Raw genomic sequence first — 16,687 nt, forward strand, 5'->3', positions numbered from 1 at the left:
TAAACTGGGACACTTGAGCATTTACTTCTGATACATTGTGATGCATAAATCTGATTTATCAACCAAATGTTTTTCAGTGATAATTTGAGTGAATGTAAAAAATGTTTTATGATATAATGAAATGGATGAGGTAAATGATCTGAATGGAGCAGTATACATGCATAGTTTTCTTTTGATGATACATTTATTTAACCAGGAGCCCAAGTTCACAGAAGAAACCATGTCAAATTTATATGTAGAAATAATCTGTTATATACCAGCACAAGGGTTGCAAAATTCCAGTAACTTTACCAAATCTTCCAGAAATCCCGTTGGAAGATTCAGGCGGGAATAAGCAGGAAATCCAGAATCCTCCAACCAGGATTTCTGGAAAACCAGAAAGTCACCAGAATGTTGCAAACCTAACCAGCAGTGATGTTTGATAAAGGATGAATAAAAAATATTACATGTGTGTGGACTGAATAATATTTAAAACGGCAAAGTAGGCTTATGTTAAACGTGATGCAAAAGAGAAACACGGTCATATTGGGGGAATAAGAACAGGGTTGTGAGATGTGTTAACAGGGTTTACGACATGGTGTAGAGAGACAAACACACATGAAAGAATAAATGAATATCGTGCTGTAAATGCCCCCCCCCTCCCTATTGATTGGTGAACGTGCTGTTGTTAACGTTTAGATTTGATTACTGCTGACATGCAGGCCAGGCTGAAACACAGGCTGGTAATGACTGGCATGCACCCTGCATATTAAATATAGAATGGATCCTGCAGAAGTAATTAATATCGCACTATGAATTTCCTGTCAGGAACGGCCAATCAGATTTGCTTGGCTAGCAGTGAGGTAATTAAGATGAAACATTCCTGACACGGTTAAATGAATCCTTCCTTCCTGCTCTCATTCTCGGATGGCTTTCTGACTCGGTAACAGTTGTCTTTGGGGTCTCGAGTTAAAACTAGGTGTTGACAATTTAGCTTTTTCACCTTTTCACAGTTACGTGGAAAGGCATTCTGGTAATTTCACAGTTGTGGTTGGTAACAGTGGAGGCATGCATGGGGCACATGGGGTCTGTGGTGTTGTTAATACCCATGGCACTTTTCTTTCTCTTTGTGGCATGTTGCATGTGCCTGATTGCTAAGATCATGCTTTTTACAGGTCCAAATGTGGCTTGTTGCGTGCCATGGCCCTGTTAAAATGTTCCAGGGAATTCTGTGTGGCTCCGGAGGGAAAAATTCTTCTTCACCTCGTGTTCCATTTGACACTGGATTGTGTTCCTCCTCTTCTATCACTTCAGCTCTCCAGAGATTCCATCATAGATTCTCAAAATAGATTCTATCAAAAAGGTGTCAGTTTAGTTTCAGATCACGATTCTGTCAAGATGTTGGAGAAAATATTGAACTTGCGGTATACATGGCTATTTTCAGCCAACTATGACATGACAGCTCTATGGATGACTATTTCATCATAATATATCACTATATATAAGTAATTTTAGTTTCATTGCTGTCTTTGGCCCCTTGTTGTTATATTTGACATGTTATTACCTAGTTATACATAAAACATCTTGGAAAGACAATTTGTTTGTAAGAAATCCTCAATATAGCAGATGGAAAATGGTCATAGATAATGCTCCTTTCTGTAAATAAGTGCTGTGGAAAATATAGCTACCACAGTGCCTCTGAAAATATAAAGTGTTCATGGTACTGAAAGCATACTGTAAGTGCCCTTGCATCATCTCTTCTCCCTAATCCCTCTCTAAAATCACCTTTACACCTATATGTCTGAAATATCATGTGTTTGTGTCCGTAGCTCCGGTAATGCATCTTTGTCCTTTTGGCGCCCCAGCAGATGAGATGACTGATTCCCCTGCATCTGGGCTCTTCCCTCACTCTGTGTCATTTCCAGGCCAGCGCTCCCCTGGGAGACCCCCCTGCCCCGGGCCTGACACACATAACACATTGGCTCTGTCACCACAGCTTATTTTAGAATGCCCTCCTTGGCTGCATGTGGGAAGTTTAACTTTATGTAAATCACATTAATAAATTTGCTCCAAAGTTGCTCTAAGGATTTGGGCATGCTATGCCTTAGAGGTGAGACACTGACAGTAATCCTTCTGTTCTGCAGGGGCTCCATCCACAGTCTGCTGGCTCTGCTGTTTGTGCTGGAGAGAAATTGATATAAAAGGGGTCACTATCAATTCTGAAAGATGACAGAGAATATTCGCTGCAGGACATTGGAACAAAGCTATAGTATAGTTACAAGGTTGTTATCAGTGTTGTTGTGTCTGCGCATGCACATGCAAGAACATATTTGGATTGGTAATGTTCAGTTACTCACAAGAAACAAAAATAGGGATTGTATTTGTTCCACTTAACTCCTGCTGCTTGCTTTCAATAGCTCTGTCCACTGTCTTCATCTCCATTTCCACCAACACCTGGGTCCCCATCAGAGAAAGCAAAAGGAGAGAGAATTGGAGAGAAGAAAGAGAGGGATAAAGCGAGAGATAATGAGATGTGTTTGTGTGCATGGGCATTGTGTGTGAGATGGAGGGAGGGAGAGAGAGCGCAAAAGGAGGAGTTAGGGATGATAGACGACGTAAGATGATGAGAAATTCATTTCCTTTGTCTTCGCTTTAAGCACAGCTCAGTAGCTGGGCCAGCCATTGATTGGAGTGTGAGGTAATGTTAATGTGATCGATCCGCAGCGCTGATGAGGATGTTCACAGGAAGTAAGGCTGTCATCTTCCTCCCTCACTTCGTCTGGCCTCGCCACGGAGCCCGGGAGGGGGAAGTGGAGGAAGAAATGAAGAGGTGGATAAAGGGAGAGGAGAAGACTGGCATATCTTTATCTCCACCATTAGCTAACTGCTCCCAGAGATCAAAGAGCCTCATCGTTAGGAAGGTAGGAAGATAGAGAGACGAATTATGATGTCACTTGCTTACATCACGTTTCAAAGACGATAATTCTCATCAGTTTCCCCAGGCAACATTAACACCACTCTGCTCTATCCATACAGCCTATTATTTTATAGTCAAACCTCCCTAAGAAACAGTCACCAGACTTATAACTCAGGCTATAATGGGTATTACCTTCTACTACTGGCTTTCCCTCTGAACTGCTGTCCACCGCTCAGTGTCGCAGTCAGTCTCCACAGGAGCCCGAGAGAGGAGGGACCCAGAGCACTGAGCCCTGCCTGGTCTGTGGATTGATGAGCAGACTCATCACATGCTCTGTCTCACTCCCAGCTCTCCTCGGGTCTTAATTACAAGACAGTCTGTGACCTGCTGCTGGAGAGTAGACAGGAGAGGAGAGGAAAGGAGAGGGGCTGATGGCTCTGAAGAAAACCTGAACCCCACATTGCACTTACAGCTAAAACCCTAACCCTTCTCCCATTATGAACAACAGTCACCTTTTCAAGATGATGTCTTGTACAGTCCTTTACGTTCTGAGGTTTGAGTTGGTTGAAGCTTGTGCGTAGCTCTCTCTTCATGAGTAGTGATTCAGGCCAAGCCTTGGTGGTTTCGTGAGGTGTGTTCCGGAAGGATAGCAGGATGCTGTTGAAGCGTTGGTGCAGTATTCCTTGACCCTGATAGGCTTTTAGGCATATTTCACGGTCTGTACGAATCTCTCCCTCAGCCCGTTGGTTGATGGGTGATACAAGGCGGACCTGATGTGCTGTACACCATTCACCTGTGGGAACCGTGGCCATTTCTTGGGACACTACCTGAGGTCCGTTGCCAAATCGACTAAACAGTTCTCCAAGCTTCTCGATGGTCTTCTCTTCAGTAATAGATCTTATGATGTCAACATCTGGCCACTTGCTATGAGCATTCACAAACACGAGAAACCTTCTGTCTTCGAATGGACCTGCGAAGTTGATGTATATGCATTCAATGTATATGCATTCCACGCGTCCTCCGGCCAATTCCATGGATGAAGAGGTGCAAGTGGAGGTACGTTGCTTTACATTCTGACATGGGGAACATGGGGAACACATTTTCACCTTCTGCTCAATGCTTCCTACCATTCCAGGGCACCAGAAGTAGCTTTGTGCGATTTGTGCGATTTCCTTAATTGCAAACCATTCCACAATGACTTGAGTGTAGCTGTTGCAACACTGGTTTCCTCAGCGAAAGCGGACATGATTACTCTCCTCCCCCGCAGCAAACAAGCAGACTGTATTGATAGGTCAGTTCTTCTGGTAAGGTTCAGTTCTGGAGCATCCCCTGCGGCTGTACTTTTGATGATGATGTCCATCACTTCAGATAACACTGGGTCGTTTCTGGTGTTTCTCCACACTTATGTCAAAGTGAATGGTGCCTTTTCCACTTGTCTGAAGTGGATGTCCACTTGGCGTGACCACAGGTAGTGGTAACCTGGAAAGTCTATCTGCATTCCAGTGAAGTTCTAACTTGCGCTACTTGATGTTGTAGGTGTGTGCTGACAACAACAAAGCCCACCTTTGCATTCTACCTGCAGTAGTTGACGGAATCTCAGGATGCGGTTCAAAGGTGCTCATCAGCGGACGTTGATCCGTAAGAAGGGTGAACTTCCTCCCATAAAGATACTGCTGAAACTTACGCAGTCCAAAGACAATGCCTATGGCTTCTCGTTCCATCTGTGTGTACTTACTTTCTCTTCACCAGAAGTCATGATAATGGATACGACTGCTTCCACACCACAGGGACCAGCATTACAAGCTACTCTATTTGGATGGGCAATGATGGGTCAAAGTGTGTCAATGCCTCAGATTTCAGGAGTGTTTTCTTGGTTTGTCGCATTGTTCAGTATATTTCCCTGCTTTGTGCTGACAAAGCAACTGATGCAGCGACATCAACTTTGTTGCTAACCTCGGGATAAAACGTCCCGTAGTAATTCCGTAACCCCAGGAAAGTACCTAGTTGGTTGAGCTGAGGAGCAGGGGCGTCCAAGACAGCCTTGATCATAGACGGCGTCTTCTTAAGGCCCGTAGCGTCGATGACGTGTCTGAAGTATTCAACCGGGGATTGGAAGAATGCACATTTGACTCCGTATGGATGCATCTAAGTTCTGGAGATGGTCCTCTTTGTCCTTTTCAGTAACAAAGATGTCATCTAGGTAGCTTTGTACTCTTGATAATCCACTCAATATCTGGCCCATCGCACACTGGAACAGCGCTGTGCACTTGTGATTCATAAGGTGAATGCACCAATTTGTAAGTCGCTCTGGATAAGACCGTCTGCTAAATGACTTAAATGTAAATGTAAATTCCAAATGGTAGACAACAGTACCTGAAAAGCCCCTTGTGTGTCGATGGTCAGCAACTCCGTTGACTTTTCATCCATGTGCATCCGCAAGTAGACTTAGCAGAAGTAGATTTAGCTGAACTTTTGATCCCCAGCTAAGCCTGCGAAAAGCTTGTCTATGTGTGGTAATGGATACTGCTCAGCAGACAACACAGGGTTAACTGTGACTTTAAAGTCTCCACATATCCTGATTCCACCGTCTTTCTTAAGGACTAGTATGATGAGTGTTGCCCATTCACTCACGTTGACCGGCTCCAGTACTTTGTTCTTAACTCGAGCGTCCAAGTCAGCCTGAACTTTTGGTCGGATAGCATAAAGTATGGGTTGTGCATTCAGAAACTTTGGTTTGTTGTCTGGCTTAATGCTAAGTTTTAATGTTTAATGTTTTTCACACTACCCAGCTCTCCATGTGTTATTGTACTCACTGATGGCCAGTCCCGTGTGATTTCCTCCAACCACAAACGTCCAAGTAGTGATGGATAGTCTCCTTTAACGACATAGAGTGGCAGCTTTTCAATTGATCCGTTTAACTGTACTGACATATCAGTGATGCTTCAAAGCGATGATGTATGTTGGTTCAAGTGGAAGGGATTTCAGTGTCTTTTTGTGGACTCTCTGAAATAAGAAATACATCTGCCCCTCTGTCGATCTCCATACGCACTGACTGGCCCTCTAGTAAGGGAGAGACATAGTAGCCGTGCGGCCCCCCAGTAACAGTCAGTATATTCAGTGTGACTTCCTTGTCTAGTCACTTATCAGGAAGACATTTAGGAGAAATTGGGAATGTATTGGGTAGGATTAATAGGTTTTATTATTGGTGTAAATATGTTTACCTCTGTTCTCTTGCTCAACAGTGTGAAAACGTGTCTCTTTTTATTTCAGTGGAATGTCTCGTTTTCAGTTTGATGTTTTCTCTGAGCTCTTTTTGTTTCTCCAGGCTCGCTCGATGTGGCCCTTTTCAAGTTTTATTAGTCGCGTGTACAGGATACACATGGTATACATACTGTCCGACGTAATGCTTTTTGGAGTGCTTTTACCACAGGCCAGGCAATCCATGTAGGGGCCTGATGTCCTGCCTTGCCACAGCGGAAGCAAGTGCCTTGATTTCCCTGTCTCTGATTTTCAGTTGCAAATCTGTGCGCTCGTCCTGATGAACTCAACTGCGGAGCTAGTTCCATGGACACAATTACATCCATGGTCTTTTATAGTCTCTTTTGTGTAGCTTCACTCCATAGCCCACATACTAGTCTGTCTGTAATGGTGTCATTTCGAACATCATTAATCTCAGTGCTCTGAAAGTCTATTTAATGCAGCAGCAAAACATTGTACACGGATTCTCCCGCTTACTGATGTCTTCTGTGGAACCTAAACCTTTCAGTAAAAACTAATGGTTCTGGTGAAAAGTGTCCTTTCAGTATTTCCACAATATCCCCATACGTCTTATTACCTGGCCTGTCTGGCTGTAGCAGTTTGCGTAGTAAATTAAATGTTTTTGGCCCCATTACACAAAAGAATGTACGCACAATTTTGTCCAAATCAATGCAATTTTCAAGAACAAAATATTCAAGCCGTTCTGTATATGAGCTTCACTGCTCAATACTTTTATCGAACTTTCCAATGTTTTCAACAATTCCAGACATTTTTCATATCTCAATAGGCTCCTGAAATGTCACACACTTCAATATTGTCCTCAGCCACGACAATATATTCCTCATGTTCCTCATGTGATCTTCATTCACTTCACTCACTGATGTTTCATCCTCAAGTTCGCTCCTTAAGCAGCTTTTAATTCCAAAGTTCCTCTTCACAGTTGAATAGAAGTCCTTTCCTTTACTCACTCTAGTTCCCTCAATTTTTTATCACGTTGTTTTCCTGCTACAACGCTCATCACTAATCCTTTACTGGCATCCATGATGACGCCAACTCTCTCTCTCTTAGCTACCGAGCTCGACTTTTCACTTTGCACTGATAGCAATACGATTTGTTAACTTTAGCCTAGACTGTAACACGGAAAATAAGTTTGAAACTTGTAAAAACCCACTTCTTCGGGACAAAATAGATCCTGCAGGTTCAGATTTACTCGTCGCCAATCTTTTGTTATGTCTCGTGGGTTTCACAACCACGTCTTTAGAACAATTAAATAATGATGAGACGGGAGAACGAAATTCAGTTCAACCATTCATTTACAATGTGATCATCTCAGCATACAACTCCCATGGTGCTCTGCTCCTCTTTATGTCTTTCTGCCTCTATCTGCTGTGCATATCAGCCATCCAGACCGAATATTGATGATGATGATGTGTTATCCAGTACCGTTGATATTTAAACTAGGTAAATAGCTACACACACTAATGCCCTCTGTTCACGTAGTGATGTGGTCATTGGTTGTGTGTGTGTCTGATATACTGAATCTTGTATGGAATCCAGAGTGAGAGCAAATGCAACTGCTTTAATGACCACGTAGCAAGCAGATCAAACCATGTCTTGATTACATGCCCCATGTAATCAACACATTGCATCACTGGCCTACACACAATACCCCATAATGAATGTTTTACAAATTAATTAAAAATGAAAAGCTGAAATGTCTTGAGTCAATAAGTATTCAACCCTTTTGTTATGACCTAAATCATTTCAGGAGTAAAAATGTGCTTAACAAGTCACATAATAGGTTGCATGGACTCACTCCGTGTGCAATAATCATGTTTAACAGGATTTTTGAATGACTACCTCATCTCTGAACTCCACACATACAAATAATTGTAAGGTCCCTCAGTCAAGCAGTGAATTTCAAACACAGATTCAACCAGAAAGAGCAGGAATGCTTCACAAAGAAGAGCACCTATTGGTAGATGGGTAAAATCAAATAGAAAACAGACATTGAATAACTATTTGAGCACAGTGAAGTTATGAATGACTCTTTGGAAGGTGTATCAATACACCCAGTCACTACAAAGATACAGGCGTCCTTCCTAACTTTTGTTTCCAGAGAGGAAGGAAACCGATCTTGCTAAATCAGGGTCATACAGAGTGATTCTTGGTTGTCTTAATAAACAAATCTACTTTGAAACAAATGTATACACCTCACACACATGGTTATGGGCTTAAAAAAGAGGACAACTGTACCATGTCAGATATAGAGTTGAAATATATTCCATTTTGAGTTTGCGTCCCAATATTACACTTTACATAGAAGAAGACTGAAATATATGTATAACAAAACTGTTTGACATTGAAACATATTAAAACCCCCTAGAGTCGATGTCCTCTCCCCCGCAGAAATGTAATTAGCATCATTTAAAACATCCCCATATAAATCTGTCCGTTTAAGCTGCAGATATCCACCGCATCCGCCAATGTCGCACTTCTGAGGTGAAAGGTGACAGAGCTAGAGCAGTGTTTGTCAGACCATGAGACATCTGAGGTGAAAGGTGACAGAGCTAGAGCAGTGTTTGTCAGACCATGAGACTTCTGAGGTGAAAGGTGACAGAGCTAGAGCAGTGTTTGTCAGACCATGAGACATCTGAGGTGAAAGGTGACAGAGCTAGAGCAGTGTTTGTCAGACCATGAGACATCTGAGGTGAAAGGTGACTGAGCTAGAGCAGTGTTTGTCAGACCATGAGACATCTGAGGTGAAAGGTGACAGAGCTAGAGCAGTGTTTGTCAGACCATGAGACATCTGAGGTGAAAGGTGACAGAGCTAGAGCAGTGTTTGTCAGACCATGAGACATCTGAGGTGAAAGGTGACAGAGCTGAGCAGTGTTTGTCAGACCATGAGACATCTGAGGTGAAAGGTGACAGAGCTAGAGCAGTGTTTGTCAGACCATGAGACATCTGAGGTGAAAGGTGACAGAGCTAGAGCAGTGTTTGTCAGACCATGAGACATCTGAGGTGAAAGGTGACAGAGCTAGAGCAGTGTTTGTCAGACCATGAGACATCTGAGGTGAAAGGTGACAGAGCTAGAGCAGTGTTTGTCAGACCATGAGACATCTGAGGTGAAAGGTGACAGAGCTAGAGTAGTGTTTGTCAGACCATGAGACATCTCGAAAATCGCTCTTCTCACAAAATCATCTGTAGCATTCGAACGGTTTGGCCTAGAAACTATTGGAAAGATGAGACTCTCACAAACACAATGGTGTTCTCCGTTTAGCTCTACGGCCCCCACAAGCATCTTGGGACTCGTCTGAAGTCGGTACAGCCGATCTGCCAACTTTTTTCTGTGGCGTCCGAACAGAACACACTAATATGGAAAGGTGAGACTCTCACAAACATGTCGGTTGTTTTGCTTCAGGACGCCCACAGGCCTCACAAGGTCCCCCGATACCAGTTGATAAAAGTTAGTGGAAGTTATGGAGGCAGTTTGGTGACAAAAATAAGGGGTTAAATAGATGTAGAAAAAAATATCTTATATCTCTCAGATATTGGACAGACATTTAGAACAAATGTCCTTTTCATTGTTTTGGGGGACTGTCTGTTGTTCCATGTAGTGAATATGTTATTCAATGTGTTTATAATTAAAAGTCATCAAATATTTTTTTTCACATCCTTTTTTGATACTTTAATGAGTGTTAAAATTAATAATTAAATAGCTAAATGATCCTTGGTATGAAACAATTGTATATAGCTCAGTAACCCTTACCCTAGCTCCTAAACCTAATTCTAACCCTAAACCCCCTAGAAATAGCATTTGTCACCAGTTGGTCAAATGTTTGTTTACTATTGTGGGGATTACTGGCGCGCGCACGCACGCACGCACGCACGCACGCACGCACGCACGCACGCACGCACGCACGCACGCACACACTGGGGACAGGCCTACTGGAGAGCCCGGAGCATGTGCCCTTGGTTTGATCTTCACGCCGGCCACTTAATGGGCATGGTGGCTGAATTCCCTGCCTCCTTCACCCCCCTGCCCACTAGGCTGTGGCCTCAGGCCCTCCACCTTTGGGCCCCCTGTTGTTCTGTCAGAGTGCACTGAAATGCCCCCTATTCTCCTGCTGGGAGCTGGGGGGTGTTGGCGGCTCATGTAGGGAGCAAATGGAGCGATGTAAGGGGCAGAGAGACAGGGAGAGGCTCAGAGGGTCTTTGCGGATGTCCCTCTCTCAGAGATGAGTTGATGAGCTGCCCTCTATTTCTCTCTATTTTCTCTCTCTCTCCCTGCCCGCAGGGTAAAGAGGCTTCCACTCGGGTCACCCGGGGGCTTGTAAATTTGTTTAAGATACATAATTCATGAAGGGCGACACAGTAGCCCTGCTCGCGTGACTGCCTCCGTATGCTGGGCCTGACGAGAGCAGCCCGGACAGCTGAGGGTGTCCTCTGAGGTCTGACATCACCTCAGCAAAAACGTGTGGAGGAATTAGAGACACTACCACGACACGACACCCGGTCCCTGACTTCCACCTCTCTCTATACTGACATCACCTCAGTAAAAACGTGTGGAGGGATTAGAGACACTACCACGACACCCGGTCCCTGACTTCCACCTCTCTCTATACTGACATCACCTCAGTAAAAACGTGTGGAGGGATTAGAGACACTACCACGACACCCGGTCCCTGACTTCCACCTCTCTCTATACTGACATCACCTCAGTTAAAACGTGTGGAGGGATTAGAGACACTACCACGACACCCAGTCCCTGACTTCCACCTCTCTCTATACTGACATCACCTCAGTTAAAACGTGTGGAGGGATTAGAGACACTACCACGACACCCAGTCCCTGACTTCCACCTCTCTCTATACTGACATCACCTCAGTAAAAACGTGTGGAGGGATTAGAGACACTACCACGACACCCAGTCCCTGACTTCCACCTCTCTCTATACTGACATCACCTCAGTAAAAACGTGTGGAGGGATTAGAGACACTACCACGACACCCAGTCCCTGACTTCCACCTCTCTCTATACTGACATCACCTCAGTAAAAACGTGTGGAGGGATTAGAGACACTACCACGACACCCAGTCCCTGACTTCCACCTCTCTCTATACTGACATCACCTCAGTTAAAACGTGTGGAGGGATTAGAGACACTACCACGACACCCAGTCCCTGACTTCCACCTCTCTCTATACTGACATCACCTCAGTTAAAACGTGTGGAGGGATTAGAGACACTACCACGACACCCAGTCCCTGACTTCCACCTCTCTCTATACTGACATCACCTCAGTTAAAACGTGTGGAGGGATTAGAGACACTACCACGACACCCGGTCCCTGACTTCCACCTCTCTCTATACTGACATTGTCCTCTCTCTAACTTCCAGTCTTTCCATCTCTCTCTCTTTTCAGTCTCATGGCTGTGTATAGAGTGAGAAGGGCCGCAACATTGTCTCAATATCAGCAGTCACTGACCCACACCTCCTTCAATGAAATGACCTCGCGCTGTAATGACACATTCCTTTCGCCTTCCCTCTCACGTGTGTGTGTGTGTGTGTGTGTGTGTGTGTGTGTGTGTGTGTGTGTGTGTGTGTGTGTGTGTGTGTGTGTGTGTGTGTGTGTGTGTGTGTGTGTGTGTGTGTGTGTGTGTGTGTGTGTGTGTGTGTGTGTTTGCGTGCGTGCGTGCGTGCGTGCGTGTGTGTAAGGGAAAGAGAAAGGAATGTGTCATTACAGCAAGAGATTCTTTGAAGTGTTTAAACTTGTTTTAATTGTGAAACTAATATTCAAAATGAACTAGTGTCAATGTTGGATAATCACATATCACAATCTTGCAATTAAAAGGGGAAGGGATTCTGTCTGTGTGTTATCCATTTTCCATTTATCAGTTTACGGCATGCATCGCCAATGCCATAGGCCTACAGTATGATGGCATTACTGGCCTTATGGTAATATGTCATCTGAAGCAGAGAATAGCTAAACTCCCCCATTATTTAGCTATACACTGAGTATACAAAACATGATTATGTGATATAGACCAGGAGGGTAGGTCTCCAGGAACAGGGTTGGAGAGCCCTGACAGACTGACCAGGTGAATCAAGGTGAAAGCTATAATTCCTTATTGATGTCACTTGTTAAATCCACGCAGTGTAGATGAAGGGGAGGAGGCAGGTTAAAGAAGGATGTTTGAGACGATTGAGACATGGATGGTGTATGTGTGCCATTCCACGTGTAAATGGGCAAGACGAAATATGTAAGTAACTTTGAACGGTGTATGGTAGTAGGTACCAGGCGCACCGGTTTGTGTCAAGAACTACAACGCTGCTTGGCTTTTCATGCTCAACAGTTTCCCGTGTGTATCAAGAACGGTCAACCAGGCAAAGGACATCCAGCCAACTTGACACAACTGTGGGAAGCATTGGAGTCAACATGGGCCAGAATCCCTGTGGAACACTTTCAACAATTTGTAGAGTCCATGCCCTGATGAATTGAGGCTATTCTGATGGCAAAAGGGGGGAGGGGGGTGCAACTCAATATTAGGAAGATGTTCCTAATGTTTGTTATTCTCTGTGTATGTTCTCAATTTAAAATGATACTACTAACCATACTAACCATATAGGCAAACCATATGCCAGATTTTGTACATGTCCTTTAAGTGCTGTCATAAACAAATGTTTATTGCAAATCCAACCCTTGTAATTTAGGTACAGTATGAAATTAAGGAGACCATTAGGCTACAGGAGATGTGCATTACAGGTAACATTTAATGAGGTTCATTATTATTATATTTTTTTAAGTAAATTTGTCCTCATACACCGCACTAATCTGGTGAACACATTTGGAGCTCATTTGGAGCACATTTGCCCAAGCAAGGCATTTCATTGGTTTGACAAGTTGCGAGGCGCCACTGATTTACACCGGGTTCCGAACTCTCTTTAGCGTATTTCTGCATGGGACTTCCCCAGGCTATCCGTTTTAGGGGCCCCCATGAATAGACCAACAGGTGTGATTAAAGAACGACTCAGGTGTTAAACATGGGCTTTGCTACACAGAAAGCAGCAGATGTTTAATCCATTGTCGACACTTTAAATCACATCAGTAGGCCCACATCAATATCTTTAAAAATACCACGGAAGTATCATGACATTAGCTTTTATAACCTTCAATCTGTTTTCAATTATCATATTTTGAAACAGAATGAGGCTCTCTCCACTCCCTATAGTAGCCTTCCGGTATGTCAATTCTGGAGCCAAATGAACCGCTCTCTCAACAATACGATTCATTCCGTTCACCTAACAGATCCCTTCTAAAAGAGCTGTTAGTTTGCGAACAACCAATCACTAGGCTACAGTGACAAGTAAATTCATGTTCCGCAAAACAATAATTAAGGGGATTTCAACTCATCATACATTACATGGGATGTGTAAATTCAGTCACAGGAGACGATGAAGAAGCATCATGGTCTCCCTCCTCCGTGAAAAGAAATTCAACTGCAACCAACCACAGTGTACAAAAAATAACACAGGTACCGAGAGGCAAGACAGACAGCACACTGCAAAACCAGCAGTTTCCCCGTCATCTCTCACTTTGTGACTGAAAGGCGCCTGTCCTATCAATAGATCATTAGAAGACGCATATCATTCATTCGAGCTGGATAAGGCGATACAGACTTTTCTGACTAGCGAATTGAAACTTTTAAATGAAAAGAAGCCCAGTTATTTATGAAGAGGAAAAAGTAGCCGGCTTAAAATGAGTCTGTTATCGGCTATTTAGCTGATGGCTGGCGATTATGGAAAACACTGCCAAGTCATATTTTCCCTCTCCTCACAACCCTCTGACCCTTATCTCCTGTGTGACATGTCCCACCAATCAACACCTGACCCCCACCCCCTCTATCCAATCAAATGCTGTCTGCCCATCTAGATCCCCTCTGTCTTCAGTGACAATTCTATCCTCCTCTACTACACAACATGCTTATCACTCTCTTGACAACTTCCCTAGCTCCTTACACCCCACCCCCACTACCTGACCATTATGCCCCCTAAAGTAGTAGGGCAACCCCTCCCTCCAGAGACCCCACTGTATTCCTGCACTCCACTGCCACAGACTGCAACATCTGCATTGGAGGACATGGACATATTGATCATATCGTGAAAGGAAGGAGATACCTTGAGTTTTCAATAACTGATTACATTTGTCCTCCCATGGAAAAAAGCTGCCGTTGCAGTATTTAGAGACTAAGCCCAGTTCATCTGTAGTGAGGGATGACACGAGGGAAGCCTAAAGATGTGCCTCTGGTATGAGGATAGAGGGAAGATTAGAGTGTTCAGTCAGCCACCCTCAGAGTACAACAGTATGAGGCTGCAACAGAACAGCAGATGCCGGTATAATTGAGGAGGAGCGAGGGAGGGGGTCTTCACTTTTTATTACATATCTAAAGTGAATATCTGTCACTATGTCTTCTCTCATACACTACTTTCTTCCATTTTATGGCAGTTCACTCCCTCCTTCTTGTTTTCTCTCTCTCTCTCTTCCCGTCTCCCTGTGTATCTGTCTCCCCTTATCTCTCCCACCATGTGTACTTCCTGAAAGTTTTAGGGTTTGATCTCATGTGTTCCAGTGGGAATCTGCTGACTCATACAATCTGCCTCATACAAAACTCATTATGCAGAGAAATACTCCAAAAACTCACTGGAGTTGGTCTCATTAATTCATTATTTTCACATTAAACACACATGCACATGAGTTTCCATTTATTTTGCACCTTCTTACAGTCCCTGTTTATCTATAACATCTCTATCTGGATGAGATTGTATCAATCTGTTTTTTCTTCCAGTCAGTCAGTCTGTGTGTGTGTTTGTGTAGGTCTATAGCTTCCCCTCTCTCTCTGTGTATAGCTGGAATGCTGCTGGCCAGAGAGGAGCCCCTACAGTGCCCTGGGACTTGCCTCTCTGCCCCCCTCCTGTTCCTGCTTTGATTTCCAATATGTCCGCCCATCAAGACAGATGGCTGTAGAGGAAACATTCCCTCCACCGTCGGTACACAGACAGCCCCAGGGCCCTGAGCCAGACAGGGGCAGAAATTGGAGAATAATGTAATAGAATATTTGATTGGGCTCTGATGGGCAGGATGCTGGGAATGTTGCCACGGTAATGCGTCTGCGGCTTGGCTGCTATCCCTCGTCCAGCTCCAGGTTGGTGATTTAATAAGGTGCTGTATGCTGCTCGTTGGGCCCTGGGTCTGGGGCCCAGGAAACGGGACCTGCTGCTTCCTGTGCTTGTCAAAAGATGCTAACTATGTGACAAATGTTTGGCTTGGCTGCTCCGGAATTTGGAGATGAATAAATTGATGTGTCAGCGACTGAATTAATGAATTCACCCTGACTGGGTCTGGGGGACCTGCTGGAACAACTCCAGTGGTAGAGTGGAAGAGCCATACTGCTACACACACTGTTCAGTTTGGACTGTGGGTCAATCTGGCAGGGTATGTTTTGAGTGTGATTGTGTGTTTGCAGAATACAGAAGATTTGGTCAACAACCTGCCATGTGTGCCAGTATGCATGCATGCACATAGGTGTATTTGTACCACTGTTTGTATGGTCTCTATGCTGGTGTTTCTGTATCTTCCAGAGCTGACAGAGAAAAATCGTTTAGGAATTGCAGCTGCAGCTTAGAAAAAGTAAATGACTGCCAGAAAAAAAAGGCTAAAATCCCAAAGAAATCCATTTAGTTTCTGCGTGGCCCTCACCTGCTCCCCTCTTAGCTGAGACAGGTGTCCAAGAAGTAATCTATCAGCACGACAGCCTGAGCCAATCACACCCCTTCAATCCACCCAGGAACACACCGGAATTTACCCACGCTTCCCTGTGGGTGGGTGGTAATTATCGGGCACCACTTTGAGTCCGCTAGGCAGGCTGGGAAGGGGAGGGCCGTCTGAACAGACGGGTAGGACTGCCATAGCCAGCATGGTGCAGAAAATCTGATGACTCCTCAAAAAGTGAGGGCTGTAATTTAGTCATTAAGGCCTCATCTGGTCTCCTCCTCCTAGGGTTTGGCTGGTGATTCCCCCATAACCCCCTACGTGGTGTGCCGCCTCTGGCTACTGGACTGACAGGCGTGTTCTGTCTCAGCAGCTTGAAGCGCCCTGTGAGAGGAGAGTGAGGAGCTACCACAGGCCTACCAGGCAGGGGTTTTGGATAGAGTAGATGAGCTGCTAATTGAAGAGGCAATGCACCAAACCTGCATGGCTTCTCAGTGTAGCACTCAACCAAACGGCTGATGCAGTGCCATCAAGCTAAGTCTGAGAACTTACGCTAATGGCTCTTTTCTCAAAAAGCAGCTGAGAAGTCGTTCTGAGAAGTGATTTAGAATTGAGTCTAAAAAGCAGTGTACTAATGGTAACAAAAGTCTAATTAGGTTACATCTCTATGAGGCAATAGATGAACTGTGGTTTTGTGATATTTCATTGAAATTGCCCAACCTTTCACTATATCACTTTAAAGTAATGATGCATTATGGGTCACAA

The 16,687-nt window shown here is 44.3% G+C and overlaps 1 long non-coding RNA gene across 2 annotated transcripts in view; it reads right to left on the bottom strand.

The window, feature by feature from the left end:
- Nucleotides 1-202: 202 nt before the first annotated feature.
- LOC124020453 overlaps nucleotides 203-16,687 on the bottom strand; it is a 37,253-nt gene continuing 20,768 nt past the window's right edge. For both annotated transcript variants that reach the window (XR_006836065.1, XR_006836067.1), the window contains exons 2-3: nucleotides 2,337-2,433; nucleotides 203-2,160 (exon numbers count right to left, since the gene is read on the bottom strand). This is a non-coding gene — a long non-coding RNA (uncharacterized LOC124020453). The remainder of the gene's footprint in view (nucleotides 2,161-2,336; nucleotides 2,434-16,687) is intronic.

This window comes from Oncorhynchus gorbuscha, linkage group LG03 (assembly GCF_021184085.1).
Source record: "Oncorhynchus gorbuscha isolate QuinsamMale2020 ecotype Even-year linkage group LG03, OgorEven_v1.0, whole genome shotgun sequence".
Lineage (NCBI taxonomy): Eukaryota > Metazoa > Chordata > Actinopteri > Salmoniformes > Salmonidae > Oncorhynchus > Oncorhynchus gorbuscha.